The sequence below is a fragment of the Pleurodeles waltl genome, chromosome 6 (assembly GCF_031143425.1).
Source record: "Pleurodeles waltl isolate 20211129_DDA chromosome 6, aPleWal1.hap1.20221129, whole genome shotgun sequence".
Taxonomy (NCBI): Eukaryota; Metazoa; Chordata; class Amphibia; order Caudata; family Salamandridae; genus Pleurodeles; species Pleurodeles waltl.
Genome location: NC_090445.1, coordinates 421148646 through 421167330, shown reverse-complemented (window position 1 = coordinate 421167330; position 18685 = coordinate 421148646). Strand labels below are relative to the sequence as shown.

General features: G+C 45.1%; 1 pseudogene; it reads right to left on the bottom strand.

The window, feature by feature from the left end:
* LOC138301951 (gastricsin-like) overlaps positions 1-18576 on the bottom strand; it is a 32510-nt pseudogene extending 13934 nt beyond the window's left edge.
* Between the last annotated feature and the right edge of the window lie 109 nt (positions 18577-18685).

The following is an 18685-nucleotide window of genomic DNA, read 5'->3' as shown; positions in this document are numbered from 1 at the left end:
AGACAACACCAGAGGCTGCACCACTTCAATCACTGACGCCTGTCCAGGTGAAGTCGGTGACGCCGGAGAGGGCAACGGCGTCGATGGATGCGGCGTGACCGTGGGACTGACCTCCCAAGTCCTCCGGCACCGATCCGAAGACCTGGAACGAGTCTCCTTGCTTGAATGGCGCCGTGATTCTCTACGGCGCCGGGAGTCTCGATGACGCCGATGCCTTGGCGAAGAAGACTTCTTATGATGTTTTTCTTTCTTCGACTTCGCCGTAAACAACTTCGCCTCACGTTCCTTGAGGGCCTTTGGATTCATGTGCTGGCATGAATCACAAGTCGAGACGTCGTGGTCGGAGCTCAAACACCAAAGGCAGTCGGAGTGAGGATCCGTAACTGACATCTTGCCCCCACACTCACGACAAGGCTTAAAACCCGACTTTCTCTGCGACATTATTACTGCAGCGAAGGACTACGCAGCAAAAAATACACTGTAACCACGAAAGTAACAGTTGCTCCCTCGAAGATAACCGTTTCGAATGCACGGAAAAAAGGGAACTGACGTCGGCATGTCGTCGAGGACCTCTTATTGCCTGTATGACGTCAGACGGCGTCGCGTGGGCTAGAGTGACGTCCTCGTCGACGTGCAGAGACTAGGAAGAAGATTTCCGTCGAATGCTGGCGCCATGGGAGTATTCATTAGGTGAGGAATCCATTAGGTGAGGAATCCACAGGTAGTTGTATCCATCAGAAACAAGCAGCGAAAGAACCAGGCATGTATGTACTGACATATTTCCCACAGACAAAGAATGGGAAAACCACTTTGACAAGTCGGGTCCCGACAAGTAACTTGTGGCTTCCACATACAGACGGGAAAAAGACAGATTTATAGTAAAAAGTGAATTGACAGATAATGATAAGAAAAACACCAGAGAAAGGAAGGAAGAAAGATCTTTAAAAAAGTGAAAGGCTGCAAACAGAGTCAAAGGAAAAAGGAAAGAAAAAAAGAAAAAAAGAAAGAATGAATGAAGGGAAAAAATAGTGAAAGAATGAATGCCTGTTGAAGATAAAAGAGAGGAATGAAACAGTGAAAGAAATAATCAAGTTTTTGTGAGTTTGAAAGAGGAGATAGCAAAAGAAAGAGGGAAATAAAAAAAGCAAGAGGAGTAGAAATAAACAGTTGAAAGAAAGCGAAACTGTTAATCTGTAGATTTTAAGAGCTAGAAAGAGAAAAGTGGGTGAGAAAGAAAACATTTAGAAAAGAAAAAGAACAGAGAGAAATAGGTGAAACAGACCTCCCAAATAAAGATGGAAGCTAAGGATAGATTTAATTGGCTCTGCCACGTCCTCAAACAGAAATCAGAGTGTGGAACTGCAGGGGGCACTGCAGAACAGCAAGAGGTGCATTAGCAGAGTTGTATGTGAACCCCTATACAGCATTATTGGGGCGATTCAGATTGGGATTTGGGGATAGACAGAGCTGTGTCCCAGCTCCCATCCCATCTGATGGCTTGGAGTGTGTGAACTGAGGTGCACTGATGGAGCTGCGAGTGGAGTCCCAGTATGGAGCAGAAGTGAGCACTGTCTCTAAGGATTGCAGAGCCCTGGTGGAGCTGGGTGCCTAGGCTATAAACCAGTGGTTCCCAACCTTTTGACTTCTGTGGACCCCCACTTTATCAATATTGCAAACCGGAGACCCCCACTGAATCATTATTGGAATGAGGGGACCCCCCCACTGAGTCATTACTTAAAGATGGGGACCTAATCTGTTAAAATTATTAAATTTTCTAAGCAGTCATGGACCCCCTGAGGAGGCTTCATGGACCCCAAGGGTCCCCGGACCACAGGTTGAGAACCACTGCTATAAGGAATTACAAGTGATCCTCCGCCCTTGCTCTCAGCACTCCGGCAGGAACACTTGGTAGAGAAAATCCAAGCCATGGAAGAGTCTGAGAGAGGGTGTAGAGAGCCCACAAAGACCAAATGGAACCAAGATAACAGCCTTGTTTATAGCTAAGCTCAGCTGAAGAATGCTCTGCAAATGAAAAGGGAAGCTTCCCTGGACAGGAGCAGGAAACAAAGAAAAAAAAACCTCCCCTACAGACCAGATCAACAGGACAAAGCATAACTATACAGTAGTTGGTCCCTGCTCCCACACAGAAGAAGCATGACTGACCATTAGCAAGCAAGTCGTTTTAAATGACACTGAAACTAACAAATAAAATAACTGAAGTCCACAGAAGAAGTATACTTAAAAGTATACAAGAGGTTGTACACTTATGCTCAACATAAAAATGAACTGTGCTGATGAAGCACATTTTTTGTAATTCTGAAGTGTGGTGGAAACATATATTTGAATATAATCAAAACACATCAATATACTAGGTGATGACATTTGCACACATTATCGTTTGTGTGTAGTAAAACCACATTTTGGTGCAAAGGTAATGGTCATTTCAATTGAACAAGTGTTGTCTGTAAAGGCAGTGCGCTACAACACCATGCATACTCTACACTATGCCACTCCATTACTCTCTATGACCTTTCACTCTGTGTCACGACACTCCATTCTATACCCCTCCACAACATGCCACTCCAATCTACACCCCTCCACTCTAAGAGACTCTGGGACACGCCACACCACTCTACTCCACGCCACTCCAAACTATGCCACTCACTCCACAACACAACACCCTACTCCAATCTATGCCCCTCCACTCACCCCACTCAACTCTACCCCACTCCAATCTACCCCAATCCACTCCAATCTATCCTACTCCAATGAACCCCAATCTTCTCCACTCCAGTCTACCACACTGCAAACTACCCCTCCCCAATGTACCCATTCACCCTCACCCCAATCTACCCTACACCACTCCAATTTACTCCACTTCAGTCTACCTCACTGTAACCCAATGTACACAGCTCCTATCTACCCAATCCACTCCACTCTACCCCAGTCTACACTACCCCACTCCACTCCAATCTACTCCACTTCAGTCTACCACACTCCACTCAGTCTAACCCATAAAATCCACCTCATTCCACTCCACCCCAATCTACTGCGTTCCACTCAGATCTACCCCACTCTGCACCAATCGATCCCAGTCTACCTCACTTCACTCCAATCTACCTCAATCCACCCCACTCCAGTGTACCCCGATTCAACCCACTCAACTCCAAACTACCTGAGTCTGCTCCAGTCTACCTTCACTCTAATCTACTCAATCCAGTTTATTCCACTCCACTTTATTTCACTCTAAACTCCACTCCAATCTATCCAACTCTTCTCACTCTAATCTACCCCACTCTACCACATTCTACCCCCACTCCAATGCATCCAATCTACCCCATCTCACTCCACTCTAGTCTGCTCCACTCTGCCACACTTCACTCCACTCTACCCAAATCTACCCCACTCCACTTCATTCCAGTCTGCCCCACTCCAATCTATCCCGCTCCACTCAAATCTATTCCATTCCACTCCAGTCTATCCCATTCCACTCCAATCTAACCCACTCCAATTCAATTCACCCTACTCTAATCTACCCCTCCCCAATCTACCCCACCTCAAACTACCCCCTATCTACTCTACTCAAAACTACTCTACTTCACTCCAGTCAGCTCCAATCCAGTCAATTCCATTCTATCTCGCCCTAACCCAGTCGACCCACTTCACCTCACTCCACCCACTCCAACCATCCCTCTTCAATCTGCCCCACTTCAGTCTACCCCACTCTAATTTATTCTACCCCACTCTAATCCAACCAAAAAATCCCACTACACCCTAATCTACCCCACTCCACTCCAATTCACCCCACTCCTCTCTTCTCCAATCTCTACTTCACTCCAATATATCCAATTCCACTCTACCTACTCCACTCTAATCTACCCCACTTCACCCTACTCCAATCTACTCCACTCCAATTTACACACTCCAGTCCACCTAACCTACCCCACTCCACTATATCCCAATCTACCACACTCCATTCCACTCTACTCAATCTACCCCACTCTTCTTCACTCCAGTCTATCACATTCCAGTCAAATTTACCCCACTCCAGTTCAGTCTAACCCACTTCACCCCAATCCACACCACCCCACCCCACTGCAATCTACCCTACCCCACTCCACCCCAAACTACTGTCTACCTCACTCAAATCTACTCTGCCCAATCCAAATCTACCCCACATCACTCTGTCCAACTCCAACCTACTCCACTACAATCTACCCCACTCTTAACTACCCCACTCCTGACTGTCTCACTCCAGTCTACCCTGCCACTTTATCCAACACCACTGCAGCCTACTCCACTCCCATCTACCCCCAATCCAAACGACCCCACTTCTCTCTATCTCCAATCTACCCCACTTCACTCCAACCTACAGTACCATAATCCACCCAATCTACTCCACCCCACCCTAATCAACCCCACTCCACTCCAGTCTACTCCTCTCCACTCCAGTCTACCCCACTCCAATCCAATCTACCTCAATCCACTCTTCCTCAATCTACCCATTCCACTCCAGTCTACCCCAATAAATCTCACTCTACTCCAATCTGCCCACTCCACCCCAATCTACTCCAGTCCACTCCACCACAACTAAATCTACCCCACTGCCCCACTCTAGTCTACCCCAAACCCCTCCACTCCAGTCTGCTCGACTCTAATCTACCCCAGTCCAATCTACCATCCTGATCTGCCCAGCTCCCCATCTCCAATCTATCCCACTCCACCCCAATCCAGCCCAATGGTACCCCTACTCCACTCTTTGACAATCTACCCCACTCTACCTCAATTTTCCCCCTTCCACTCTACCAAAATCTACCCAACTCCAATCTACCCCACCCAACTAACTTTTAGTCAGGTTGAACAGCAGCCACACTGCTGTACAACATGTCTAAAACACATTGCCAAAGTCAATAGCTCTCGCATAGGCTTGACCCATTGGCTTTGCCAATGCTTGTTTAAGGTTTAAATGTACCGTTATATCATGGCCATCGGACAGAACCGACTAGAAAAACACACTGTTTACTGCCCCACGGATGCCATGTGACATTTATAACCATTGATCTAGGAAATAAAGGGGGAGCATGATCCACTCGAGGCTTCTCTCCTCGTGACAGTCTTTCCCCAAAACGAGGCACTGCCCCTTACAGATGCAGCAGACCCCAGGAGGCAGCACACGGGGGAGATGAAGAAAAACAAATGGCTCGAGTGTTCATTTTGTAGATTCCTACCCCTCGAGGCCGATTTTCCAGTAAACTTGATGTGTGACTGGCGTTCAGGAGATCTGTCCCGTGTAGCAGTTGGAATCCACTCCTCCAAAGACGACCTCGCCTCTGTACTGGGAACTTGATTGGCTGGTGGAATACACAAACATGTTTAGATGCAAATTACTGCTTTACTTCAGACCTCTGTAATGCATAGAGCATCATTTGAGTCATACGGACAAGTACGGATTGGTGAACTGAGGTATGGCTGCACTTACACCACATAAGAGATCTCCTTTCAAGGAGGGATGGGTGAGCAGTTAACTGCAACCCCTGTGACAAGGGCCTTCTGGTCCAAGAGAAAATGTGAGAAGTGGGCGTGGCACAAAAGGACTCCCCCAAAGATCAAAATGTTATGTGTCAGAACTTTTTCAGTTGGGGTGCTCACGCCTTGCTATTTGGTTTGTGTGTCCCGTTTATAATTGGAGCAGACGAGAAGACGTAAAAGAAAGTTAGACGTGAAAGTTGAGGCCTCTCCCCCAGTACCTGTACTGAAGGAGAACACCGATGGAAATGAGTATGAGAGGGATGCAGGAGAGATGTCTGGGAGCCTGTCTGGAGTTTGGTATTCACCCACTCAGGTGGATGCCGAAGACAGACTGCGAGAGCAGGTTCTCCTGTATGAAGCCGGGCAGTACAGTGGTCGCCCCTTCCACAGAGATGGTGGTGTTCGCCAAGCCCAAAATACCGTCAAACTGAGCGTAGACGAAGTTGGAGCCGGGCTCATTTACGCTCAGGCCAAGCTCCTACTGAGTGATGGAGATGCCTTGGATCTGGAAGAGGGTATTCAACAAATGTAATAAAGGTCATTCAGGTGCAAGTCGAGACCCAGGGTTACTCCTAGCTGCGAATGCAATCCGTGAAATTAGTAGTTTATCTTTCTCGTTATTTGGTTTGAATAAGTGAAACCAACAAGCGTGGTCGGAGTGGCCTATAGTGGAATTAGACAGTGCTCGGCGGGCTGGTCTGACAAGCCCGTGTGTGGGCCGTTTTTCGGCTGTTTCTGGGCCTGTTGTATCGTCTGCAGGGTGAGTTTCTAATGGCGATTTCCCTGATTCTAAAACAAACCTTGCCAACAGCAAGCTCAGATCCAGGCAGTCTTCCATACTGTAGCGCCGCGCATGCACGTCTAGTGCGCACAAATGACACAGGACACACCAGTCGCCTGCTATCAAATGAACAATGTCCTGTATCTGTCATAACCTTTATTCTCTTACGACAATAAGTCCGGCGGGCCAATAGCTCAGACGTCCAATGGGTAGGCGACCAACCTCCCTCTGTGCGAGGCACAGGTGGGTGAGCCACTGAAAGCTCGAGCCAGGCTTGGGCCTGAAGCCTGGCTCGGGCTCAGCTCGAAGTCCTCTTAGAACCTCAAGCCCATGAGGAGCCGATCTTTTATGTGCCTTGTGCCTCCCTCCCTCCCTGTGCCTGTATGTTGCGAGGTTCGAGTCTGGCTGTTTGGTACAAAGTGTAAGCAGAAAACGTGGATGCATTGCAGCTTCACGCATAAATTTTGTTTTTTAGGCCAATATTTTATTCCACCAAAACTCTTATTCCTTCATTGTCGCGTATGAAACCGCTTTCAAACGTGCGTTCAGAATGCCGCTGCTATTGTGTTTAATACACTATAATGTTGCTCTCTGATAGTTTGGGCCACGTTCAGAGTTTAAATGACAACTGTGTTCTCTCCTAGTTCACTACTGGTTCATATGTAAAAACCATCACTTAAATAAGTACTTCTCAGTGCAGTATTATAATGTGACGTATTCATGTTAAAGCTTTTACATGTTAAGGAAATACGCTTTCTTAAACTTCGAAGAGACTTTATCATAGTGCTCTGATGTTGTATGACCTACATCGCAAACATTTTTAGGGCACAGCTCGTGCATTAACTTGGTTCCCCCTGTTAATTCGTTGGCTCGCCCGGCTCTACAGCAAAGTGTGCCTTGGATATTCCCATCCCTTCGCAACACTACACATACTTTACAAAACAGTTACACAGCATGTCTTTACAAGGGCAACCTGCCCACTTTGCAAACACGGGCCACTTTTTTAGCTTTCTAATTCACTAGTGAGGACTACTTTTATTTTAGTGTCCTAGTCCGACTCTACCAATAAGGAATCATTTTAGCACAAATCTCCCCATCTGTAAGAGACTCTGAAAAAAAAGAAACACATGCCAGACATTAAGGATCTACTGATTGGCTTCTAATTGTAGTGCCCGTGGCATATTGGGTAAAAGACCCCCTGTCACTTCTGCTGAAGCTCTGAGGCCTGCAGGAGGTTTCTACCCCACAAAGGGCATATAAGGAGCAGCAGATCCTGGGTCTGCTCTGTTAAAAACAAGCATTGGCAGAGCCAGGAGGTCTCGGCAATCCGAGAGCTATTGGCATTGTAACTGTCAATGTCTTTTAGCCATGTGTTATGGACTGGAGTGTAGTGAAAATATGACTAGTGTAAAGATGTGGCATGGTGCAGAGTAGAATTATGTAGAGTGGAATTATTTTGCTAGGTGTGAATTTACGTAGAGTGGCACTGTTTGGCGTGGAGTGGCATGTAGTGGAGGTCAATTATGTGGAATGATGTATTTATATTGTGAGGATTTCAATTATGTGGTGTGAAATTCTGTGGCTTGGTGCGGAATTGTTTGTTGTGGAATTGTGTGGCGTTGAGTGGAGTTATGTGTAGTGGAATTATGTGGCCCAATGTGCAGTGGAATTTTGTGGATAGTAATTATGTTGTATTAAGTGTAGTGTAATTATTTGTAGTGGTATTGTATGTCGTGGAGTGGTGTGTTCTGAGTGGAATTACATGGCATGGCGTGGTGTTGAATTATGTCGCATGGTGTGGAATTCTGTGGTGTGGATGCATGTGGTGTGTAGTGCAGTTATGGGTTTTAGAGTGGAATTATGTGGCGTGGTATGGAATTATGTGGAGTTGAATTCTGTTGCGTGGAATTCTGGGGTGTAGAGTGAAATTATATTGAGTGAAATTATGTGGCATGGTGCAGAGTGTATTTATGTGGTGTGTTGCTAATTGGCGTAGAGTGGGTTTATGTGGAGTGTAATTATGTGGTATGGAGTTTGGTGTACTTATTTTGCGTGATGTTTAATTGTGTGGCATTGAATTGTGTGGTGTGGCGTGTGGAATTCTGTGGCATGGTGTGGAATTATGTGGAGTGTAAACGTGGCACGTGTGGAGGTCAACTTTGTTATGTAATTATGTGTTTTGGTGCTGAGTGGATATATGTGAATTGTAATTATGTGGCGTGAAGTGTAACTACGAAGGTTGGAGTGGAATTATGTGTAATGGAATTATCTGGAGTTGGATTGTGTTACCTGGAGTGTAATGGAATGGTTTTGTATGGAGTGGTATTCTGTGAAGTGGAGTGGAAATTTGTGGAGCTGACTTTGTTGGATTGTCATTATGTGGCATGGAATGGAATGATGTGGAGCTAAAATGTGTGGTGTGGAATTATGAGATGTTGAAATGTGTTGATTGTAGTTGATTTGCGTGTTGTGGAATTGTGTGGCACTCTAATGTGTGGCATTGTGTTGAATTATGGAGAGTTGAATGCTTATTGCGTTCAAAGGCCAGCTGAGTGTGGGACGCAGTATACATCATTTGGCTGCATTGTCAAGTGACTCCTGCGGGCCTTAGATTGCTTTTGAGTTGGAATGCGTTAGGACCCGAGCTACCAACTTTGGAACTGGGGAACCAGTTTGAGTGTCAGGGTCAGCTCAACATTCTGTGACCCTGTGCTGCTCACTGTTTAATTCAAATTAATATGACCTTGTGTAATGTAGTTGGTGTTCAAGTAAAGCACTACAACCGTGTCGGGATACAAAATAATCTGTCTGCAGTAGTACCTGTGGGGGCTGAGGGCACAGACCATACTCCTAAAACCTAAAACAGCAGCAAGGCGATGGACTGCCAGAGACTGGGAGCAGAAGGGGTCATGGAGGGGCAGGGGCACTATCATAGAATAAAGTAACAAGCTCCTGGGAGAGGAAAAGGGAAGGGGGGAGGACAGGAAGGGAGGGCGCAACAGGCAGACTGGAAGCTGCAGGGAGAGAGCTCTGCAACTAAATCAAGCTTGTGAAGCGGAATGTCGGTATCTATTTTATCTTTTTTAAATAATGAAACGCCATAATCAAGTTTCAGAACGGAACAAAAATGGCAAGAGGAGGTGAATAATAAAACTGTTCCGTGAAGGAAAAGAAGCAACAGGGTTGGCGTGGGTGGGAAGGCTCTTGTAAAAACAGGAGCACTCGTGTTGAGTGCCCAACGGCAAAGAAAAAAGTAGCTCCTAAGATGAAAGGTGTGGAAAGACACAAGTACTTGGGGCAATCTCTAGGGGGAGGTGCTAAACACAAGAAGAGGCATGACCATGCATCCGTGGACAAATGGGCACAAAGAATACAAGAGCGACAGTGGAGTGAGCAAATGTTAAGTCTATGGGTGACTGAAGCCCACAGATTGAAAACGACATGCGTCTTCGAGACAGCGCATGCACTGTATAGCCGAGACCTAAAAATGGCTACCCTGAACAATTATTTCCTTTTACTGCCTAAACAGGGGCTAGATCTCTTTGCATTTTTTGTCATCTGATACTACCCAAAATGCACTAAGGTTCCCTTAAATATGGCACCTCCAGAGGTACTTTTTGGTTTTCACAAGAAGACTGCTAGCACAGAGCAAGATATATGTTGAAAAGACTAAAGCCTTCCTGCCCCAGTCATTGCAACGTTCTCAAAAGCAGCTAGTTAGGACATATACCGTCACTGTGTCGTATCCTAGGATTCCAGTCAGGCTGCCGGTTCCGTACTGCAGGGAGAACTGTTGGTTGTTACTGGAGTAGATGGAAGACTTGCTGGGGTTGAAGAGTGGGTAGTTGGCTGTAAAAGATAAAAAAATACATTCATTTAGTTCACTTCCAACTCAATACCGCTGCAAACTGGCTCCTACATGAGTGAGTTAATCACTTGAACATTAGTGCCTGAAATCACTGGTGGCAGTTGCGGGGCAGCACCTGCAGCCTGTGCTGCACTTGTTCCTGTCAAGATAGTTGTCGCTGAAGTTCTATTGACGCAGCATAAAAGTATTTTTTTATTGTTGACCTGCCTCTGGTGTGCCACTGTGTCAGCCTGTGCCCCTTCTAGTTTTGCTTGAGCAGCACTTAGCAGTAATGTTTCACTTTCGTTCATGTGCCCTGTACTCGGTCTCTTAAGTGGCAGAGATTAGAGAATATGCAGTTGGGATGCAGTGCCCACCCAGGTGCTGGGGAAGAGTCAAGGGATAACTTGAAGAGATCTATGTCTAGAGCATTTTTCTGGGGGATAATAATGACAAGATAACTCTGGTGCTTAACGTTAAGTGATGGGTAGATCTGTGATTTTTCTACTCATAGTTTTAATTCCTCATAACGTAGCATAGGAGGGGTAAATGTTTCCGTTGCAAGGCACAATGTGTAACATGCAGATCACAGATTTGTATTTTATAAAAATATAACCTTTCTAAGATAGCACAGAGAGCTATGGACCAGCATCAAAGAGATTCAGGCAAACTACCAGTCATAGTTTAAAGACAAATGTTTTATTATTCTAAGGTTGTTAAAAAGGCTTTGTTTGGATAATTATACATTTTTGCTAGTGTAGACAACCCCAAACAATGTGCTGTGTTTTAAATCGTGGATTTGTAGGTCGGATTTACTAACACTTTGCCCAAGGTTTGCATCATAAAAGTGAATCAAACCTGGTGCAAAGAAATATTTTGGTATTTACCTTCCAGCAAAATCCTGATTTGCCTAAGAAAGTAGTTCTAAAGTAGCATAAACTAGCATTCTGCACTACTTTGCGAAAAGGGGGCATACCTTCGGTGGTACACTGACATTCCAATGCAATCACTCAAGGATTTGGACACCAGTCCCTATCTACTAACATTGGTAGAAAACAATTTGTGTAAATTACACCTCTTTGAATCAGGCTTAACAATGGAGAAAAGTTATATTTTCTCCATACTTTTACAACTCTGCATGTGTGCTCTGCTGCGCTGCACAGCACACCTACAAAGTTGGAGAAGTGTTAAAGCATAGTGGACCCTTCGAGCAAACTATGGTGCAAGGGTCTGTGTGTTGGTACAAGGAAGCCTAAAGTGCCCCAGCGCAAGGAAAGAGAGCAACAGTGACATCTCTTAGAAAATACGGTGTTGTTGTGTTCTCTCCCTTTGATGCAATGCAGCACAGCTCTGTGGTTACTGAGTTAGTAAATCTGCCCCTTCATTTCGCCAGACCAAGCACATATAATGCCTACCAGTAAGGATGAAAAGTGACTACTATACCTTGTAGCCCTCATTGTCTCATGTAACATTTCCTATACATTTATTTAGACCCTTGTATGATTAATTGTCTCTGTATGTCTGTGCATGTTTGTGATATAAAGCACTTTGACACCCTAAATTGGGATGAGTAGCACTATACTAGAGATTAAATATATGTGTGAGAGGGGTCAAGGAGAGATGGAGACATTTTTGTGGGATGGGTAGTGAGATAATGGGTGGAGATCACTTTGGAGGAACTAACAAAGATTATGGCACTGGAGACCAACAGTAGTAAAGCTGGCCCTGGGGACAAGCATGGGGAGGGTATAATGTTCCCGAACAGTCTGGTTAAGGAGAACCAAGACTTCAGAACCCCACTGCTTGTTTCCAGGGCTGCAGTTTCCCCCAGTCTGGTGAATAGTGAAGGTAGCTACTGCCCAAGAGCTAGTTTGGCTAAAGGGTGGAAGTCAGCATTAAATACTGTGCCTACTGGTTTCCAACTCCCCACAAAGCCATATCAGGTGATAGTGGTAATAGTGAGGCCAACGGATTGCCTTTTCCAGGAGATGCCACTATGTTGGTGGCTCTGTCTAGATTTTATTGAAGTATTGATAACAGAATGTTAGACCTCTCAGCTTTTGGCGTGGTTTCCCCTGTCTTTTTGACTTTTGACCTCCTGTTATGATCCTGTGCTGAACTTAATTTTAGCTCTGGCTTTAGGACTCTTGGCACTTTACCACTGCTGACCAGTGCTAAAGTGCAAGTGCTGTCTGTCTAAATTGAGTTGGTGATTGGTTGTCTCCATGTTTGGCATATCCGATTTACTAATAAGTCCCTAGTAAAGTGTATTAGAGGTGCCCTGGGCCTGTAAATCAAATGCTACTAGTGGGCCTGCAGTACTGATTGTGCCACCCACATGAGTAGCACTGTAAACATGTCTCAGACCTGCCACTGCTGTGTCTGTGTGTGCAGTTTTGAACTGCCAGTTCAACCTGGCATGTGCACCCACTTACCAGGCCCAAACCTTCCCTTTTACTACATGTAAGTCACCCCTAAGGTAGGCCCAAGGCAGCCCCATGGGCATGGTGCTGTGTACTTGAAAGGTAGCATATGCAATAGTGTGTTTTGCATGTTCTAATAGTGAAATACTGCTAAATTCGGTTTTCACTAGGCCTGCCTGTCTCTACCATAGGATAACATGGGGATTGCTTTAAAATATACTTTAAGTGTAATTTCCCATCGGGAGCAGATAGAGATATGGTGTTTGTGGTCTCTGAACTCACAATTTAAAAATACATCTTTTGGTGAAGTTAGTTTTTAAATTGTACGTTTGAAAATGGCACTTTTAGAAAGTGGGCATTTTCTTGCTTAACCATTCTATGCCTCTGCATGGCTGCTGAATACATATCTGAGTCAGGCTGACAGTTGGGCTGTTTGTGAATTTACTCTAGACAGTAACACAAAGGGAGCTGAGGTGTGTCCTGCATATCCTGATGGGTCTTCCTGGGCTAGAGTGCAGGGAGGATCTGACACTTGCACCTGAATAGGGCTGTGCCTGCCCTTACACAATACAGTCTCCAAACCCCTGGAGTGTGTTTGAGGCCAGGACAGGTAGAGGTAGGGTCTTGTGCACTACAAAGACTTTCCTTTGAAGTTTGCCTACTTCAAAGGCAGAAGAGAGTATATTGAACTGCTGACCCCACAACTTCAGAATACTTTTGGACTAAGGACATTCTGCCAGGGGGAAGAGCTGGATGCTTGAGGAGGACCTGCCTCTCTGCCTGTTGCTTTGCTGTGCTGGGCTGCTGCTGCTACGTCTGCCATGGGAGTGAAAGGGCTGGACTTTGATTTCTACATCCTGCTTTCCAAGGTTCTCCAAGGGCTTGAACTGAGCTTGCCTCAAGGGCTTGAAGTTTTATGGACATCAAAGACTTCATCTGCCAGCACCTGGGCTTTCTTGATGAGAGTCTTGACTAGCCAAGTGGTGCCAAATCCAGTTCCTGGGCCCTTGGAAGTGAGTTCTGGTGAAAACAAGAACCAGGCACATCGACTTTGTATGGCTCTAGAACCGGCGCCTCTGTTCGACTCTGTGCCACTACCTGCATCCGATGCCTTAGTCCACGCTGAAGTGCAACGACCATGACTGATGCCACAGATCCGGTGTCGCTGGCCTGAAGTGGATATAGCGCCTTTGAAGTCCTGCAACATTGTGAGCTCGAGTGTTGTGTCACTGACGTCCGTGACACCCACTCCGCTGCAGCCTCCATGGCCCTGTGGTGTGCCTGCGACCTCGAGAGGTGGTCCCATCGCGTCGTGACCCGCCGGCTTCATCGACCCTGCCGGATCGTAAGGAACCAACACCTCACCACTGATGCCACATCACCTCCCCTGCAACCGTAAGGAACCGACGCCTCACCTACTCTGCCTTGAAGTAAGGAACCGATGCCTCACCTCCCTAGTAGCAGTGAGGAACGGACGCTGCACCGGCTCAAGTGACTCCTCGCCTCCCTCTGTGCAACGTCTTTGTTTCATAATATTCAAAAGTACTGTACTTGGGGGTCCATGCGACTTCGTGACCGGCACCGCACTCCTTCGCGAGTGGCGTCATACTGTTGGGAACAACTCCGTCAACAATGTTATGATAGTCCCAGTTGGAGCTATTGTGTTTCCTAAGGGCTTTATTGGGATTTACTCTTTAAAAAAATTTACATTTGCTTGTGTATGCGGGATTTTTGTTGTTCTGGTCTTGCTTTACTCAGATAAATGTTGGCTATTTTTCTAAACCTGTGTGACATACCTTTGTGGTGTTTTCACTGTGTTTCTGTGTGTGTGTCTGAGTACACAAATACTTAACACATTGCCTCTGAGATAAGGCTGACTGCTCATGCCAACCTACCAAGGTGGTGAGCAGGGGTGGTCTTAGGTGTGTGACTCTCTTACCCTGACTAGAGTGAGGATCCCTACTTGGGCAAGGTGCAAACCACTGGCAACTAGAGACCCCATTTCTAACACAGAATATTTAAGTTTACGTTCATAGTTAAGACATACTTGTTATAAATCTGCTCCCCTAAAATGCAAGAAACAGTGATAGGACTTATTCGTTCATTGAGAAAGGTTTTGTCAGATGCAGTGGATCTGATCTTTTTTATTATGAAACCTTATGACAAAAGTAGCAGGCCCGACTTACTTATTGTGAAAAGCACATGTTAAATCCAATTGGCCTTTAAGGGTGGATTATGATTACATTGTAAAAATACCTTTGGACAGATATTTATTTACATGTACACTGACAGATTTCTGTAGAATGCAAAGGTATTGATGTTGATTATCCTCTTTGACAAACCCTGGAGGTAGCCAACTTGCACTGTGCTGATCCTTGTTAACCCGTCAGAAAAGGAGTTGTATAGTGTTTTGCGAACATGTATTTTCATCATTTTTGCAATTTTATGGTGGTAGGCCTGATGGTTGTTACTTTGTGGGACATTTCATGTTCAGTATAATAGGCCTGAGCTAGTTATAGTGGCAAGCCAATGAACAAGGATATTGGCCCTATTTGTTTCCTAGGAAAAAGTATGTTAGATGTCATGTTCTCTATTGTTTGTTAAGAAAGGTTATGACAAAGGCAATAAGGCTGATGAATTTATTATGAGTAATACATATGTAGCCCATCTTTTTTAAGAGGGAGTTGTTATCTCACTGGGTTAAAGGATGCATATAGTTTTTCATTACTTCGAATTTTCTCACACATTACCATTTTAGACAAGGGCTTTGGTGTTGGTTACCTCCTCTGACAAGCCCGGGAGATAGAAGATTTTCACTGTAATGATTCTGGTTAAGTCTTGATGAATGGGGTTGTAGAGGTTTTTACTAAACTTAATTGACTACTTAATTTTATGACTGTATGCCTAATGCGTGCCTTGTATTGTTGGAAATAACTTTCTGTAATGAACCAATCAGTGGTTAATTTGTAAATAAAAACGTGCTGGTGCCCCAAGCTCTCTTCTGAAACATGCGGCTACTGCAAATAAATGTGCAAGAACAGAATACTGAGGTAGCGTAACACTAAAGCCATCTCGGGCCTCTTTAATTCACTTACAGCCACTCTCTTCCCCTTCAGTTCACTCTTGCAGCTTTCTGCTTTTTACCTTTGTGATGCTTTTCCATTTTTCTCTTCCTCCGTCTTTTCCATTAGTGTCTTTTGCTCGCAGTAAGTGCCTGATGCAAAAAAATAAGTGACGCCCCTCAAAAATAAGTGCCAGGGCCCCCCCACCGGCTCAAATTAAGCACTGGAACCAATCATGTCTATAACATCCAGTGGTGTAACAAAAGGTGAGGGAGCACCCTCCAGTATGGGTAAGCTGGGGGGGCGAACTGCGAGGACCTCTGTTACGGCCTAACATCTTTCATTGGTTCATGAAAAAAAGTTATTTCAGGCATTATATATCCATAGTGGTTATGATGAAAAGTTACAACAAAGACAGTAGGCGTTAGTTGTTTCCTATGAACAGCCTATATTAAAGCCAGAAGGCTTATAAGGGTGGGTTTGTATTTGTGTTGATCCTTTGGCTCCCATGACATTTGAACATGTTGCTTGTAGACCTACAAATCTACAATCTTAAAAGAGATTTGGACGCCCACAAGTGTGCATTGTTTCGCCATTGGCCTTATTGACGCACCTGTTTAAAATGCTTAGGGCTTCCACAGCCAGAAATAAAGTAAAACTTGCAATATTCTCTAATATAGATTGGTACCCACAAAAACGTGCGAGCAGACAAGGTATTTGAGCCCGTCTACTTCCTGCGTGCAGTGTACATACTAACAGCACATGTCTCTACATACAAACACTGCGTCTTTAGCTTTACTGTGGATATTTCAGTCCTTTTGCTTTGCTGTCTGTGTTCCAGGCCTTTTCGAGTACTTCATCGAACCACTCAAACTCACCCACACTTTAGTTGGCGTCTCTCAGTAGATTTCCCACTGTTTAAGACAAAAATACTTTTATACTGTCCCAATTTATCACCCCCAGTCTGTGACCTCTCACCGATGGGCAACACCTACTCCCCTTTCATATGCAACCTTTAATTCTGAATGCATTTTTCACTGCAAAAAGTCACCACTTGATCACTTCTTGAATTATTTCTTCACCATCTGTAGTATTTGTCTTATGTCCCCTTCAGTCCCTCATATGTCTGTTTATTAAGTTTCTTGAGCTTCTTTCACAACTCCTGTAGTCATGTATACACTACATACACTATAAATGTTGGCAGCTAAGAGCACCATCTCTCCAAAAACAATTGGTCTACTTTTTGGAGCCTTGTGAGTATTTTACAGGAACGGCCCCGTCAACCACCCACAACAACTCATACATCCTGCACTTGACCGGAGTCACTGAGGCCATAATGATGTTCTGATCACAAATGTAAAAAAAACTTTATTAGTTGGTTATGCCTCCAACACGTGCCCAGTTAATCTGCAGCTATGTTCCCTTGGGTCGCAATACTCACTGCAGGCCTGGCTCCGGCAGTACGCGGAGGGCACCCACAGGTTGGACGATCCAGTGTCGAAGAGGACCAGGAAGTTTTGGGGCAGAGGGCCGATGCTGATCTCTCCATAGTATGACATCTGTGTAGGAGATAATGAGTGCATAGGTGGATATCCAGCAGGAACCCGTCTGCTTCATTTCATAACCCACCTCCATCCAGGGCATGTCAGAACAGAGGGGAGGTAAGGTGTATCAAGGGGATACTTTAAGAACCAGTGGCGCCGTCTAAACAGTCTTCGGTACAAGTCCTTTTGCTGCTGACAGATCTATTATAACTGAAATGGATAACAGGCCAGGCGCACATACAGGCAGCAATTTTGTTTAGTTTTTGTCAAATTATAACAAAAAAATATTGCAAGACATATGGTGGCCATCATGGAATTGTTTTTTTGTTATACATTATTATAAACTTAATACATTTAGAAATTATATAAAAATGCTAGGGACGGGCCAAAAAGAATAGGAAGGTAAAGCATCTAATAAGTAACAGAGAATGGAGAGAGACAGGGTGGCAATCCAATAATGGGCAAGTGGCAGACCCAAAGCTCAAACTTTGTATTGTATTGTACACAATAGATCCAAATCCCACAACGTATATTGTATTGTATTGAAGAATTACGCATCATTTTTGTGCCGCAAGTGCACCATAAACTGTGCGCCGTAGAGCAAAGAGGTTTGTTTCTATGACCCCGAGGCCTTCAAGTGCCAGGGTTTCTTCAATCGATGGCTAGCAGGGTGCTGTGGCCTCTTTATGCTGTGGCGTAGGTAACACTAACTGGCGGCACTTTCTACAGAATCAAAAAGTTTTACGTTAAATAAGTGCCTAAACTCTTTCTGGGTTCTTCTGCGGCAGTCCTGGGGCTCCTTCCCCGCTCTACTGGCTCACAGCCACTGACATGCCCCAATGTGCCAGTCGCTCACTCTCTTAACTTTAGGCGTAGTTCAGTGCCCTAGGACCTGAGAACTGAGATTTAATTTTTTCTCCAAAATGTCTGAGTGAATAGATCACTCTGATGCAAGGTCACACCAATATTTGCATCGGCAGTTGGCTTTTTCGGTTAAAAAACTTATTTTGCTCAGGTAACTCGATTGAGTGGTTGTTTTGCACATGTCCATGGAGGGCTGCAGTCTGTCTAATCCAGAGCTCTTCGGCCTCTGAACCGAGTGCAGTGAAGAGAGGAGGAGAGAGCGAATCAAGGAAGCTGTAGTGAGAAAGAGTGGGAGCGGATACTCACGTCGTAGTAGTTAGCCAAAGGTTCATAAGCAACAGCAAAGTTATTCAGGCCAAACTTGGTTCCTGGGTCCACCCAAGAAGCTTTTAGCCCATGCTCTGCCATCACCTTCCGAACGGACTTAAACCTCTTCAGTGGACCCTGCTAATGGTAAAAAAAAAAAAAGCAAATAGAAAGGTGGAAACGTTCCAGACAGCTTTTCAAAGGTTGTACTCCCCGCTATCCTCTTCAGACACTTGTGAAAGTGGAACGGTGTCCCCAGATGTACTTTCAGATCGAGAACACGTAGAGCTATAGAGTTGTGTTTTAGCGGTTCAGCAGTGCTGGTGACT